This window comes from Vulpes lagopus, chromosome 5, assembly GCF_018345385.1.
Source record: "Vulpes lagopus strain Blue_001 chromosome 5, ASM1834538v1, whole genome shotgun sequence".
Taxonomy (NCBI): Eukaryota; Metazoa; Chordata; class Mammalia; order Carnivora; family Canidae; genus Vulpes; species Vulpes lagopus.
Window position 1 is genome coordinate 28,837,571 of NC_054828.1, and position 15,090 is coordinate 28,852,660.

At 41.8% G+C, this 15,090-nt stretch overlaps 1 protein-coding gene across 1 annotated transcript in view; it reads right to left on the reverse strand.

The window, feature by feature from the left end:
• C5H2orf92 (chromosome 5 C2orf92 homolog) overlaps positions 1 to 15,013 on the reverse strand; it is a 45,064-nt gene extending 30,051 nt beyond the window's left edge. Inside the window, exons 1-5 of the mRNA XM_041755418.1 lie at positions 14,835 to 15,013; positions 14,544 to 14,685; positions 8,765 to 8,814; positions 3,868 to 4,002; positions 3,691 to 3,753 (exon numbers count right to left, since the gene is read on the reverse strand). The gene's annotated coding sequence lies outside the window, so the exon portion shown is untranslated. The remainder of the gene's footprint in view (positions 1 to 3,690; positions 3,754 to 3,867; positions 4,003 to 8,764; positions 8,815 to 14,543; positions 14,686 to 14,834) is intronic.
• Positions 15,014 to 15,090: the final 77 nt, after the last annotated feature.

Consider the following 15,090-nt stretch of genomic DNA (forward strand, 5'->3'; position numbering starts at 1 on the left):
GAAATGGTGTCAACATCACTAATCATCAGGGAAATGCAAATCAAAATCACACTCTCACTACTGTAAGAATGGCTATCATCAAAAAGACAAGAAATAAGTGTTCATGAGGACTGGAGGAAAGGAAACCCTTATGTACTGTTGGTGGGAATGTAAATTGGTACAGGGTTCATGGAAGTTCCTCAAAAAATTAAAAATAGGACTACCATATCATCCAGCAGTCCCACCTGTGGGTATACATCCAAAGGAAACGCAAACAGAATCTCAAGGAGATTATTTTTTTTTTAATTTTTTATTTATTTATGATAGTCACAGAGAGAGAGAGAGGCAGAGACACAGGCGGAGGGAGAAGCAGGCTCCATGCACCGGGAGCCCGATGTGGGATTCGATCCCGGGTCTCCAGGATCGCGCCCTGGGCCAAAGGCAGGCGCCAAACCACTGCGCCACCCAGGGATCCCTCAAGGAGATTATTTGCATGCCTATGTTCACTGCAGCAGTATTCACAATAGTCAAGACATAGGAACAATTTAAGTGTCCATTAATGAATGAATGGAAAGAAGAGGTGATATATATATATATTACATAATATTATTTGGCCATGAAAAGAAGGAAATCCTGTGTTTTGCAACCATGTAAATAGACCTCGAGGGCATTATACTAAATGAAATAGAGAAACAAAAATACTGTATGATCTCACTTACGTGTAGAATCTAAATTAGCTGAACTCAGTAACAGAAAGTAGAGTGGTGATTGCCAGGGGTAAGGGGTAGAGGAAATGGGGAGATATTGATCAAAACTTACAAAGTTCCTGTTATAAGGTGAGTAAGTTCTGGTGATCTAATGCACAACATTGTGATTATAGTTAATTATACTGTATTACATACTTGAAAGTTGCTAAAAAAAAAAAGTAGATCTTAAATATTCTCAGCATTAAAAAGAAATAATTACAGGACACGGTGGAGGAATTAGGTAATACTATGATGTTCATCATTTTGCAATATATGTATCAAGTCACCATGTTTACACATTAAACGTACACAGTATTATATGTCAATCATATCTCAATAAATGTGGAGAGGGGACATAAGGTGATTAAGAAGTTTTTGTGAACTATTTATCACTCTGAATCATATAGCATTGTTTGGGGGTAAAATGTGGTCCAACTTCAAAATAACAGGACCAAAATAAACATTTAGAACCCAAATTATACAAAGAAACTCTGTATAATGGTTGCCATACGTAGTAGGCACTACATGGTTAAATATTTTAGAGAAGACAAAAACAAAAATATTTTACAGAAGACAAAAACAAAAACCTGCTGCCTGGTCTGCATCCCTGAGCCATCCAGACACGTGCGAGAGGCAGAAGTACAAAGAGACACAACCAAACACATTGATGCAGCCACACAGCAATATAGCAAAGGACAGGAGCAGACAGGAGAGGAAAGCCAGAAGCCAGAGGCACTAGGCTGAGCAGACTGAGAAGAAGTAGTGGGTCCTGCCAGGTGAGGCTGTGTTCTAGATCCAGTTGACCATGGTATTTACTGAGACCTCAAAAGTCACTCCTGTATGTAGATGTTGGGTGTCAGTAGACTCCCTCCACCTACACTCTGGTGCTCATAGTGATCTCAGCAGCCCTGATGCATCAGTGTGGGTAAGGACTGCCAGGACACAACAAATCCAAAGGGCAAGGCTATCCTCAGAGAGTTGCAAAATTCACTTACAAGTGTTGTATATGAAAACTGTACTACAAAAATTAGGTAGAGGTAGGGGGAAGAGGGAGAAGAATAACAGATTTTATAAGTTCAGAAAACTCTTCCTTTATAAAACTGTTAGTAATTTCTCATATTTATATTTTTTGAAATATATTAATTTCTCCTTTTTATTTATTTTTTTAAGATTTTATCTATTTAATTAGAGAGAGAGAGAGCATGACCAGGGAGAGGGAGAGAGAAAATCTCAAGCAGACATCCCGCTGAGCACTGAGCCTGACAAGAGGTTCGATCCCATGACCCCAAGATCATGACCTGAGTCAAAAGCAAGAGTTGGACGTTTAACCAACAAAGCCACTCAGGTATCCCTCCTTCTCTTTTAAAGACAGTTTCTGTCTGTCTCTGAGGACAACAGTTTTATTTTCCCCTTCTAGGTTTCTTTGCTAAGCCACAGAAAACAATCACAAATTCCATTGATATGGTATTTATTCTGAGTCCTTTCTCAAGGGCTGTTGGTACATTGGCAGGCAGATGGCCTACTCACTTGATAAAATAGGTGCTTATGATAGCAACTCCCAAAAATTAGCTATCAGAATTACTAGTAAAATGATGAGTTCTCATCACTAGTCCCTTCCTTGATAGATGTATTGACCTACACAATCCTGAATTGTTGCTCAGAGAACCTGGAGAGTTTATTGGTGGCCCACCAATGCCAAGGCCAACACTGGCATGATGCTGGGCAGGTCAGCAGACCTTCCTGAGTTGATGGAATCTTCCCAAACCCTGAACTAGACACCCATCTTCACACTCACTCACTCCCCTTCCACACATGTAGGGTGGGATTCAGAGATATGGAGCTCCTGCAAGAAGGAGAAAAGTCTTCTGATCCCAGGTGAGAATTCCTGAGAGCACAGTAGGAGGCTACAAGAGCTATCTGCATCCCTTCACTCATTCAATCATGGCAACCTATCCATCATTCAATCAGCCAGATACTCAGTGCAGATCTACCAGAGCCACTTTAATAGCACAGTGGAGGAAGGGCAAACCCAGAAATCCTGACATGGGACAGCTCCTGGAAAAAAAAATGTCCATGTCCTGTGTAAAGGGAAATGTCCCCCATCCAAGCAGGATTGACAGGCATAGAGCTCTGTGATCAGAACACCCAATAGGTCCTTTTTTTAAATTTATTTATTTATTTATGATAGTCACAGAGAGAGAGAGAGAGAGAGGCAGAGACAAAGGCAGAGGGAGAAGCAGGCTCCATGCACCGGGAGCCCGATGTGGGATTCGATCCCGGGTCTCCAAGATCACGCCCTGGGCCAAAGGCAGGCGCTAAACCACTGCGCCACTCAGGGATCCCCCCCAATAGGTCTTAACCTAGAGGGAAGCATCAGTTGCTTACACTCCTGAGAGCTGTTTCTCAGACCAGAAGTAACCCTCAGTGTCTATTCCTGACCTACACACACCACCAGAGAAGATATATTTCTTTGGGAAAAACGTCCCAGGACAGAATCATCCCAAACCAAGGAATCTGATCACTGGGATGGGGGTGGAGGAGGGAAGTGGATCTGTCTCTTCTTAACAATCTCCCCAGGGGATTCTCATGCTCAACTAGGACTGAGGACCTGGGGAAAAGGTTTATCTCAGCCTCAGGTCCTCTCTACTGCTGCAGGAATCCCCCAAGGATCTTGTCAGGCAGATGCGATGCAGCTGGTCTAAGGTGGGGTGTGACTCAGCACTTGTAGTAACTTGTGGCCCTGCTGCTGCTACATAGACCCCACTTTAAGGAGCAGAATCCTTTCCATATGTTTATCTTTCTATGCTTTGCCTAATTTCCTGGGACTCTGACATTCAAAGAACTGGTTATAACCTCAAGGCAAGCACTCTCCCTCCCAAGCACTAGGTTATCTTAGCAACAACCATGGACAAGGACGAGACTCTTCATATACAGCCCGATGGCTTCACCTGAGGGAGGTACTTACCAAATATTTTAGCCAAACCTTCATCCAAAGTTTTTGAACTTGATGAAAATTCAGTATTTGAGCCTATGGGGAAAATAAACCTTAGCTGTGATTAAATCATTCACTGGACCTGCATGTATTCTTTTTAAGTCAATATTCTCTTGCACGGTATTTTGAGAGGAGTATCACACACTTCACCTGCTCCAGGAGAAGGAGAACTGGACTTGGGTTCTAGTCCACCTTTTGAGTGCCTCGTGCTCTTGGGCAGTAGAGTTCTGAGGGATTTGGCTTTCCCATCTGAGACTGGTGGGAAAGGTGCCAACCACAAGAGGCCTGTGAAGAAGGAAAGAGATGAAATTTGCTGATGTCATCTGTGGATGAAAAGTGCTATCCCCTTATCACATCCCAGTGTTCATATCTACTATAAACTGCAATAGGTGACCCTGGATCCAAGCATGGTTATGCTCAGTGTTCAGTTCTGGGGGAGAGCAAAGAGAGATAGACACAACGTCTCAGTATCTTCTCAACAAAAACTTTCCCCTCCATAGGAAAAGATGTCAACAAGCAATGACTTTGACCATCTTGGAAATGTGATGCCTTCTTGTTTTGGAGGACAGGGAATAACACTACTGCGTACTCTGCACTAAACCACACTAGAGTCTATGTTTGGAGGGGGCTCAGAGGGCCTCGGGCTACCCCCTACCTGACCTGTTTGATAAGCACAAGAAATTTCTGATGTTGTCATTGACGAATGAAAAAATGAAGGTATAAATGGAAAAGCACTGGGTTAACAATCTCCTCTAGGATGTCATGGAGTGATTTCAAGACTTCTGCTGACACTCATGGGGCCACATCAAGGATATGGGTTAACTCTGCTAAAAGATGTAGCAACTCATGGAATTTTGAAGTATATTTCAGGCTTTTCTCTATGAATGTTGCAATGTCTTAGGTGCTGCACAAATTTTCTTGATTCTAAGTCAAGGCTAGCCCTTTTCTCTGGTCCAAAGGAGCAGACAAACCACCAAGGAAGAAAAATTTATCCCCTAATGAAGAAGTTTCAGGGCATAGTACCAACTACTCTGAGTGCCACGGCATTCAAAAAGTATCTGCAAGAATCAGAACTTCTTATAACCAGTGACAATGCTAAGTCTCACCTGGTTTCCTGACAGAAAACCTGCATAGCCATTGGTAATGTGTGCACACGGCAGCTTTCAACTCTATAGGAAAACCAGTGATCATGTAATTAATGGTGCATAGATATTGCTTCCAGGTGATGGCTTTTTGGTAAATGAAAGAAATAAAAAGTTCTTGGAACATCTAGGTGGCTCAGTGGTTGAGTGTCTGCCTTCAGATTGGGTGGTGATCCTGGGGTCCTGGGATTGAGGCCTGTATCAGGCTCTCTGCAGGGAGCCTGCTTTCCCCTCTCCCTCTACCTATGTCTCTGCCTCTCTCTGTGGGTCTCTCATGAATAAACAAAATCATAAAAAAATAAAAAGTTCTCTTTTGCTAAGATATTAGTGATCCATTAAGAATCAGTACTATGGAAGTGGAAGTAAGCCCATGCAGTAAAACATTTGTTCACAAAAATGCTTTGGTTTTTTTTCTTTTTTAAAAAAGATATTTATTTATTCATGAGACACACACAGAGAGAAGCAGAGACACAGGCGGAGGGAGAAGCAGACTCCCTGCGGGGAGCCTGATGTGGGACTCAATCCCAGGACCCCAGGATCACACCCTGAGCCAAAAGCAAACGCTCAACCACTAAGCCACCCAGGTGCCCCAAATGCTTTGGTTTTTAAGGTGCCTGACAAGGGTAGTCACATTTTCCCCTTTTCTCGATGTCACCCCTGACAGTTTGCATAATGTGCCTACTGTCCTTTTTGCTTCTCTCCACAGACCCAATAGCCATACACTGAGAGAATTTGCCAGAATGCTGTCAGCCAACTAGTTTAGTAGATAGCAAAAGTGGTTCCAAACGCAGCCAAACCCTAAAAATAGAGTATGTAAATCTAATGTTCACTTTGAAAAATCTATATTCATAACATGTTTATAACAGCATTATTAAGATAGCTAAAAAGTGGAAACCACACAAATGTCCACCAGTTGACAACTGGATTAACTGGCTGTGGCATATTCATACAATGGAATATTGTTTAGCTATAGAAAGGAATGAAGTACTGACACAGGCTGCAGTGTGGCTGAACCATGAAACATATTATATGTAAGAAGCCAGTCACAAAAGATCACATGTTGTATGATTCCATATATGAAACGTCCAGAATAGACAAATCTATAGAGCAGTCAGTAGATTAGTGGCCAGGGGCTGTGGGAAAGAGGGAGCGGGGAGTGATGTGATAGCTAGTGAGTGTGATAGCACTTTACGGAATGATGAAAATGTTATAAAACTAAGTGGGGCTGATTCACAACTCTGTGAATATACTAAAAACCACTGAATTATATACTTTAAAAGGGTGAATTTTATGTTATATGAGTTATATCTCAATAAAACTGGTATTTAAAGTGGGAGCGGCATGCCTGGATGGCTCAGTCAGTTAAGAATCTGCCTTGGGCTCAAGTCAGATCCCAAGGACCCTGGGATCATGACTTGGGGCTCCCTGCTCAGTGGGGAGCCTGCTTCTCCTGCTCCCTCCTTGCTCATGCTCTCTGTCTTTCTCACTCTCTTTCTATCAAATAAAATCTTTTAAAAAATAAAATAAAACATGTGTGTTGTATATAAGGGGATAGATAAAACAAGATTGGCTTAAATTAGTGCACACAAGTTTACACTAATCTATTTTTGTGTATGTTGAAAAATTTCAGTGTGCAAGTGGGCTACTCTCCCATAGAGGTCTTTTGAGAAAGCTTCAGTTTGGAAAAATGTTAAAGCTATCCCCTTCTGAGCAAGAAGTCCCTATGGTAGATTCAAGTAGGTGAGGAAAGTAGAGGCGGGGAGAAATTCTATGTTCACTGTTTCAGAACCTGTGGGAGGAGAATTCCATTTCCTGCCTGGTTTAAGTTCACAGCAAGTCTCTTACTTGTATATCTGCCCCACTATACTTGTGACAGGACCTTTGAAAGGGTAGAGCTCTGTACCTTGCCAATAGTCCAGGAAGAGAACAAAGAAGAGGGTTTCTGCTCCTCTTTTCTTTGGCATAGTCTGTATATCTCCTGAAATCCTTCAGACATAACAGCCTTTAGCTCCAGGATACTGCAGAACTAGATGGTCTGTGAAGTCATACCTGGAAGCAAGGTTCTATAGTGGGCAGTTCTAGAATGGGAAGGGGGCAGGGTCTGGTGTCTGTGGACAGGGATGAGAAGGGGACAGTGGTCACCCTGAGGAAATAGGCTTTCCACTCACTTCCTTCAGCTCTACAGTGCTTTCTTCCATCCTGCACACATTGCAGCCTGAAGATGGTAGGATATTAGCCAGATCTCTTAAGTTGTGCATGACAATAAAAATCAGCTAACTCAGCTGAAGTGAGGGGCACCTGGCTGGCTCAGTTGGTGGAACACGTGACTCTTAATCTTGGGGTTATGAGTTCGAGCCCCACATTGGATGTGAAGATTACTTAAAAATTATACACACACACACACACAAACACATATACACATAAATCAGCTTAAGTGAATTGGAAGTAGCTAAGTAAGCCAGAAAAATCCTATGCTAAATCAAGATATCGCATTAGAAAAGTACTGTTACTTGTTGTATTACATATGATTATAACTCTGAAAATAAAGGTATAAGTTAATAGCACTTGTGTATCACTATTTCCCCTATTGTGTTTTATACATATTAAATGATTTTTAGGGATGCATGGGTGGCTTAGTGGTTGAGCGTCTGCCTTTGGCTTGGGTCGTGGTCCTAGGGTCCTGGGGTCCATCTGCATCAGTTCCCCGCAGGGAGTCTGCTTCTCCCTCTGCCTGTGCCTCTGCCTCTCTCTGTGTGTCTCTCATGAATAAATAAATAAAATCTTTTTTTAAAAAAAGATTTTTAAAGGAAAAATCTTTATATTTTAGCACCTTTAAGTGCACGTTTTTTCCTGCATTTTTATTTTGCACTGGATCCCACAAATTTGTAGATAGCCCTGCCCTTTAGCCCTTGGACTCATGCACTGTATGCAGTATGGGATTGAAGAGCTGTTTGAGGGACAAAAAGTTACACAAAATTATATAGTAGAATTCTGAGTGATTCAGGCACATTAGTTTGCTGGGACTGCCATTAAAAAAGCACCACAGGGGGCACCTGGGTGGCTTAGTCAGTTAAGCTTCTTCCTTTGGCTTAGATCACCATCCGGATCCTAGATCCCAAGGTCAGTTGGGCTCTCTGCTCAGAGGAGAGTCTGCTTATCCCTCTCCCTCTGCCCCGATTCCCTCCCAGCTCATGTGTGCTGTCTCTCGTTCCCTCTATCTCAAAAAAATAAATAAAATCCTTAAAAAACAAAACAAAAAAAGCACCACAAAAGGGGGAAGGGTGGTGCTTAAATAATAGAAATCTGTTGTCTTATAGTTTTGGAGACTAGGAGTCCAAGATCAAGGTGTCAGCAGTGTTGGTTCTTACTGAGGCTTCTCTTCTTGGCTTGTAAATGGTTGTCTTCTCCCTACGTCTTCACATTATCTTTCCTCCACATGTATCTGTGTCCAAATTTCCTCTTCTTATAAGGTGACAAGTCATACTGGCTTGGGGCCCACCCAGAGGACTTCATTATAATTTGACTGCCTATCTAAAAGATAGGCCAAATAAAGCCACATTCTGAGGTACTGAGGGTGAGGACATCAACATATAAATTTAGGAAGAGGAATACAATTCAACCTATAACATTAGGTAATGGTGGCCCCATAAACCCTACTTCTCTAAAATATCTCCACAGAAACAAAAAACATAACAACACAAGCAACATATAAAAAAACACAAGACTCACACTCCCAGCATAACCAAAAGATCGAAAATGTCCAACTTCAACGTACCAGTAAATAGAAAAATAAACACTAACTCCAGGCACAGACTCCCTCACTTCTGCCACTTGCCTTTATAGAGAAAAAAACACAGCCTCCCAAGATGGTCTAAAGAGTAGACCTCCAGAAAGAGTAAACCTACCCGATGCATGGAAATGCCAAAAATGTGTCCTGATAGGTGAGAACAAATACCTAGAGGTGGAAAAGACATGAGAAAAGAAATGAGTGAAGCTTCAGTGGAGCAAAACCCTGGATGGGGCTGAGAGTGGGCTAGGTGTGAGGTGGAAATGGAGTCCCCTGGAGGCTTTTTACCAGAAAGATTTCACACAATGCTGAGAGTTAGTAGAAACCAAGGCAATGCGGGATCCCTGGGTGGCTCAGTGGTTTGGCGCCTGCCTTTGGCCCAGGGCACGATCATGGAGACCCGGAATTGAATCCCACGTTGGGCTCCCCACGTTGGGCTCCCCACGTCGGGCTCCCGGTGCATGGAGCCTGCTTCTCCCTCTGCCTGTGTCTCTGCCTCTCTCTCTCTCTCTCTCTCTCTCTGTGTGACTATCATAAATAAATTAAAAAAAAAAAAAAAAGAAACCAAGGCAATGGGCAGTAGGCTAACTTCAAACTCAAGATGCACAACCACCTAATTCTTGATCCCCACTGCACACTCCTGCTACTTTCCCCATTTTGGCAACAAATTCATCCTTCCATGTGCTCAGGCCAAAATCCAGGGTTCATCCTAGACCCCTTTCTTTCTCTCTCACCACATATCCAGTCCATGAACAAATTCTCTGACTTTCCCACACATCCTCAAGTCTGGCCACTTTCCCCACTTCCATTGTCCCTGTGGGGACTACACCAGCATCACCTTCATTTTACTACTGATGAAATAAGAGACTAGGCAAGTCCCCTTAACATCCTTCAGGCCACTGCTGAATCCCAGTGAATCCCATTACCAGAGTCTCCACCACCTCCTCTCCCATTTACCCCTTCCCTTCTTTCCATCTGCTAATATCACCAGAGGAACAGAATTCAGACTGCTTTGCAACCTAAGTGCACCATATGACACTTACTTTTAAGTGATCATTAGACTTCCTATGCCTCATTTCTCTCATTTCTAGGCAGATTTGTTGAGTGACAAGGTACGAAGGGAAAACATCTATAATTATGCAGTCATCCAGGTCTAGAGCAGGAGTCAATAAACTTTTTCTATATAAAGCCAAATAGAAAAAAATATTTTAGGCTTCACAGACTACATGTGTCTCTGCCACATATTCTTATTTGTTTGTTGTTGTTGTTGTTACCTTTTATTTAAATATTATTTATTTATTTAAGAGAGAGAGAGAGAAAAAAAGAGAGAGAGAGAGATAGCATGAGCAGGGGGGAGGAGCAGAGGGAGAAGGAGAAGCAGACTCCTCACTGAGCAGGGAGCCCAATGTGGGGCTCAATCCCAGGGTCCAGAGATCATGACTTGAGCTGATGCAGAAGCTTACCTGACTGAGCCACTCAGGTGCCCCTACTGTTACCTTTTAATAATGTAAGAATCACTGAAAAAAGAAATCAAGAAACCAAAAGCTGGTTCTTTGAGAAAAATCAATAAAATAGATAAACCTCTAGTCAGAGGGAAAAAGACAGAAAACACCCATTACCAATATCAGGAACAAGAGAGTAGACATCACTACAGATACTACAGATGTTAAAAGGAAAATAATGTTACATTATGAACGACTTTTTGCCAATAGATTCCACAATTCAGATAAAATGCATAGATTCCTTGAAAGATACAAACAGAATTTGCTCAAGAAAAAAAAAAAAAAAAAAACCTAAACTGCTCTATAAAAAAGAAATTGTTTTTTCTAAGAAAGAAAAAGCTCAGGGATCCCTGGGTGGCTCAGGGGTTTAGCACCTGCCTTTGGCCCAGGGTATTATCCTGGAGTCCCAGGATCGAGTCCTGCGTCGGGATCCCGGCATGGAGCCTGCTTCTCCCTCTGCCTGTGTCTCTGCCCCTCCTTCTCTCTCTATGTCTATCATGAATAAATAAATACAATCTTTTTAAAATTTTTAAAAAAGAAAAAGGAAAAAGCTCTATATTAAAGAAACTGAATTTGTAGGTACAAACCTTCCCACAAAGAAAATTCAAAGCCCAGATGGCTTCAATGGTTAACTCTACCAATATTCAAGGAATAAACATCATCAACTCTATAGAAAATCTTCTGAAAAGTTAAAACTGAGGAAATACTTCCTAACTTATTCCATGAGACGAGCATTATCCTGATACCAAGCCAGACAAAGGTATTATAATAAAAGAAAACTATAGGCCAATATCTTTCATAAAAGATGCAAAAATTCCTAGCTGAATTTAAGAAAATTGAATCCAACAATATTTTTAAAGGCCAATATACTATAACTAAGTGAGATTTATTACAGGAATACAGGCTGCTTGAACGTTCAAAAATAGATAACTATACTTCATCACATTAATAGAAAAATCATATGATCATCACATTAGATACAGAAAATGCACCTGACAAATTCTAACATCTATTTAGGATAAAACTCCCATTGATGTAAAATAAAGGGAACTTTCTCAATTTGATAAAGGGCATCTATAAAAAAATCTACAGTAACATATATCATCACAAAAGACTGAATGCTTTCTCCCTAACCTCAGGATCTGTGCAAAAATGTCATTCTCACCACTTTCATTCAACATTGTTCTAAAGGTCTTATTCATTCAACAAGGCAGTAAAAAGAAATGAAATGTGTATATATTTATAAGAAAGAAAAGAAGAAAGAAAGAAAGAAAGAAAGAAAGAAAGAAAGAAAGAAAGAAAGAAAGAAAGAAAGAAAGAAAAAATAAATAAATAATAGGGGGCAGCCCGGGTGGCTCAGCGGTTTAAAGCCACCTTCAGCCCCGGGCCTGATCCTGGAGACCTGGGATCGAGTCCCATGTCAGGCTCCCCGCATGGAGCCTGCTTCTCCCTCTGCCTGTGTCTCTGCCTCTCTCTCTCTCTCTCTCTCTCTGTGCCTCTCATTAATAAATAAAATCTTTTAAAAAAATACTGTATTATGCGTAACTGTGTAATCATACACAATAGAGAATTCTAGAAAATGACAACTAGTCTATAGTACAGAAAATTTTGGCTAGCGCTTGTCTAAGGATAAAAACATGGAAGGGAGAGGGAAGATGAAGGCCATGATGAACTGCTAAGCAATGGATATATCTTCATTATCGTGACTGGGGAAAATGGTTTCATGGTGTATTCATATGTCAAAACTCACCAAATTGTACTCTTTATATACATGCAGTTTGCTGTATGTCAATTATATCTCACAAAGCATAAGGAAATGCAGTATATAACAAGGTGATCCTACGTTTTCACCTGTGAGATATACAAGAATGAAATAGAATGATAGGGTTCTGATTTGAAGATGGCAAATTATACCCAGGCATCTGACTCTTCAGTTTATCCCAATCTTCCACTCTACGCTCCCAAGGAAATAATAAGGTAAGATCTTAAAGGGGAGTCCAGCAGATATCAAAGAAGAAGCACTCAGGCTACAGCAAGAACTCCTCCAATTTTCAGAGTTAATTTAGTTGACAGTATTTCCTTAATAGCTTTGTTTGATCACAAATTTTTCATACATCATTGGTGGCCACAAGTGAGTATCTGTAGTAGAAAGGATGAAGAGGTGGCATCAGGCATAGCATGCTATCCTCCCTTTCTTTTGGGGTCTATCTCTCAGGGAAGTCCCCCAAAACCCTTTCCTATGGCTCTTCTACATGTGTTAAGAACTGACCTGCATTGGTAGCTTTTGTCTTTATTAGTAATGTGGGTAAAAGGAATGGTTACTGAAATTCGGAAGGTCAAAGAAATCTAAGGGCAAGGGAGACATCTAGGTAAGAAAAGGGGGACATCAAAAAAAAAAAAGAAAAGAAAAGGGGGACATCTGAGAGCAGCTAGAAGGAGCAAGGAGGAAGTGGCTGGCCTTGCAGGTCTGAGGGATCCTTTCACCTTATCACTGTCTCCTGCCTCTCCCTGTTTTTCTTTCCTTTTTTCCTTTCTCTGTCCTAAGTAATGTTTCTGAGCTCCTCCTCCTCATGGTTATCTCAGAGAATAATTGATGAACCTGCCCTCCTGCCTCTGCAGTTGGGTTCGCTGGATAGCCTTCAATAACGTGTACTTCGGGGGTCCTTTTCAGCCACTCCTCTCCCAGCACTGTTTTCTCTGCTGCCTAGGGTTCATGGAGTTCCTTCACAAGCAGAACCCTAGCACTTTTTCCATAAATGTTTGAATGTCACATAGATACTTTCTTACTTCAGTTTTTTATTTCATTTAAGAAGTAATATATCTTAAAGACAGACATACAGACCAACGGACTGGAATAGAGAGCCCAGAAATAAGCCCTCACATATATGATCAAATGATTTTTGACAAGGTTGCCAAAACCATTCAATGGGGAAAGGACAGTCTTTTCAACAAATGGCGCTGGAGAAACTGGATATTCACGTACAAAAGAATGAAGTCGGATCCTTACCCAATAGTATACACAAAGAAACTCAAAATGAGTCTTTGACCTAAATATAAGAATTAAAACCATTAAATCCTTAAAATAGAACAGGGCAAGGGGTGCCTGGGTGGCTCAGTCAGTTAAGCGTCTAACTTCAGCTCAGGTCAGGATCTCAGGGTCCTGGGACCAAGCCCTGCATCAGGCTCCCTGCTCCCTGGGGAGCCTGCTTCTCCTTCTCCCTCTGTCTGCCACTCTCCCTGCTTATGCTCTCTCTGTGTGTCAAATTAATAAGTAAAAAAGAAAAAGAGAAAGAAAAGAAAAAGAAAAAAAGAAAGGAAATCCTGTCATGTGCTACAACATGGATGAACCCTGAGGACACGCTAAATAGAATAAGCTAGTCACAAAAGGGTGACTATTATATGATTCCACTTATATGAGTTATCTAAATGCATAGACACAAAAAGAATAGTGGATGCCCAGGGCCTGAGGGGAGAAGGAATGAGGAGTTACTATTTAATGAGTACCAAGTTGCAGTTTTACAAGGTGAAAACAGTTCTGGGGATGGATGGTGGTAATGGTTGCACAACATTATGAATGTACTTACTACCACTCAACTGTACACTTAAAAATGGTTAAGATGGTGAATTTTATGTTGTGTGTATTCTCTCGCAATAAAATAAATGCGAGTAAAAATATGCAACGAACAAGTTAAAAACAATTTAATACCAAAAAAAGTTTATGTTGAAAAAAAAAAAAAAGAATTCTCCCTTCATTCACCCACATTTGCCAACGGGCTCTTTCCCATACTAAAAAAGCCCTGAAGGTGCCTCATAGACTCTTTGGAGACAGGACCGTATTACATTCTGGATACTGTGGCTTTCTTTGCTTTGACTCCTATGTCCTGATGGGCTTCACATGAGATTATATAAAGCTTCATTATTTTTAACGGTTCACAGTGGCTCATTTTATGAACCATCATAACCATACTGATGATTCCACTGCAAAAAGTTCCTCAGTAGGCAAAACTAACCTTTGGTGTCGCAATTCAGGAAAGCGGTCACCTCGCAGGAAAAGCCAGGCATCTCTCTCTGCGTCTCTCATGAATGAATAAATAAAATATTAAAAAAAGAAAAAGAAAGAAAGAAAGAAAGAAAGAAAGAAAGAAAGAAAGAAAGAAAGAAAGAAAGAAAGAAAGAAAGAAAGAAAGAAAGAAAAAAGCCAGGCAGTGACTGAGAGGAACGGGTAGCTCCTGGGATCCTGGTCATGCTCTGTTTCTTAAACTCGGTTATTGCTATGCAAGCGTGTCCCCATTGTAATAATTCATAGAAATGTGATTTCTGCACTTTTCTGTACGATGTTGTGCTTCACTTTTACCAAACTTAATCTCACAGTTCAGTGGGAAAGGTAGCACATACCTGTGGCTCGGTTTGGTAAATGAATTAGGACTCCACGTTGCACTGCGGCAGGGGCAGCCCACCACCCCCGCAGGCTGGAGGCTGCGCGATGGGGAGAGCCCTGGGCTGGTTACAGAAGTATGAGGCCCCTCGCTTCCTACATCTGCAAAACGGGAGTAAGAATACAGCTACCTGATAGAGTCACTGCAAAGATTTAACATGATCTATGGCAAATGGGGAGAAGTGCTCTGCAAACACACAGGTTTTGAACTAACGCCAGCTACCAAGTTACCACAGAATTGTAATTTTTACACGAAAAAAAGGATCCTCTTCGGTGCTCCGTAAAGAAATGTTTTGGGTAAAATACCCAGCGCCGGCCTCCTCGGGGACCGCGCGCTCGCGAAGTAGCGTGGTCGCAGGTGCTGCCGCTCGGGAACGACGTCCTTCTGGACAGGTGACTCTCAGCGGCCCCCTCGGCTCCGTCCAAGTCCCCTTTAAGAGCCGAGCCATGACGTCATCCCCCTACGCGGCGCAGCCTACCTTGGGAGCGCCCCCGCAGTACTTCCGG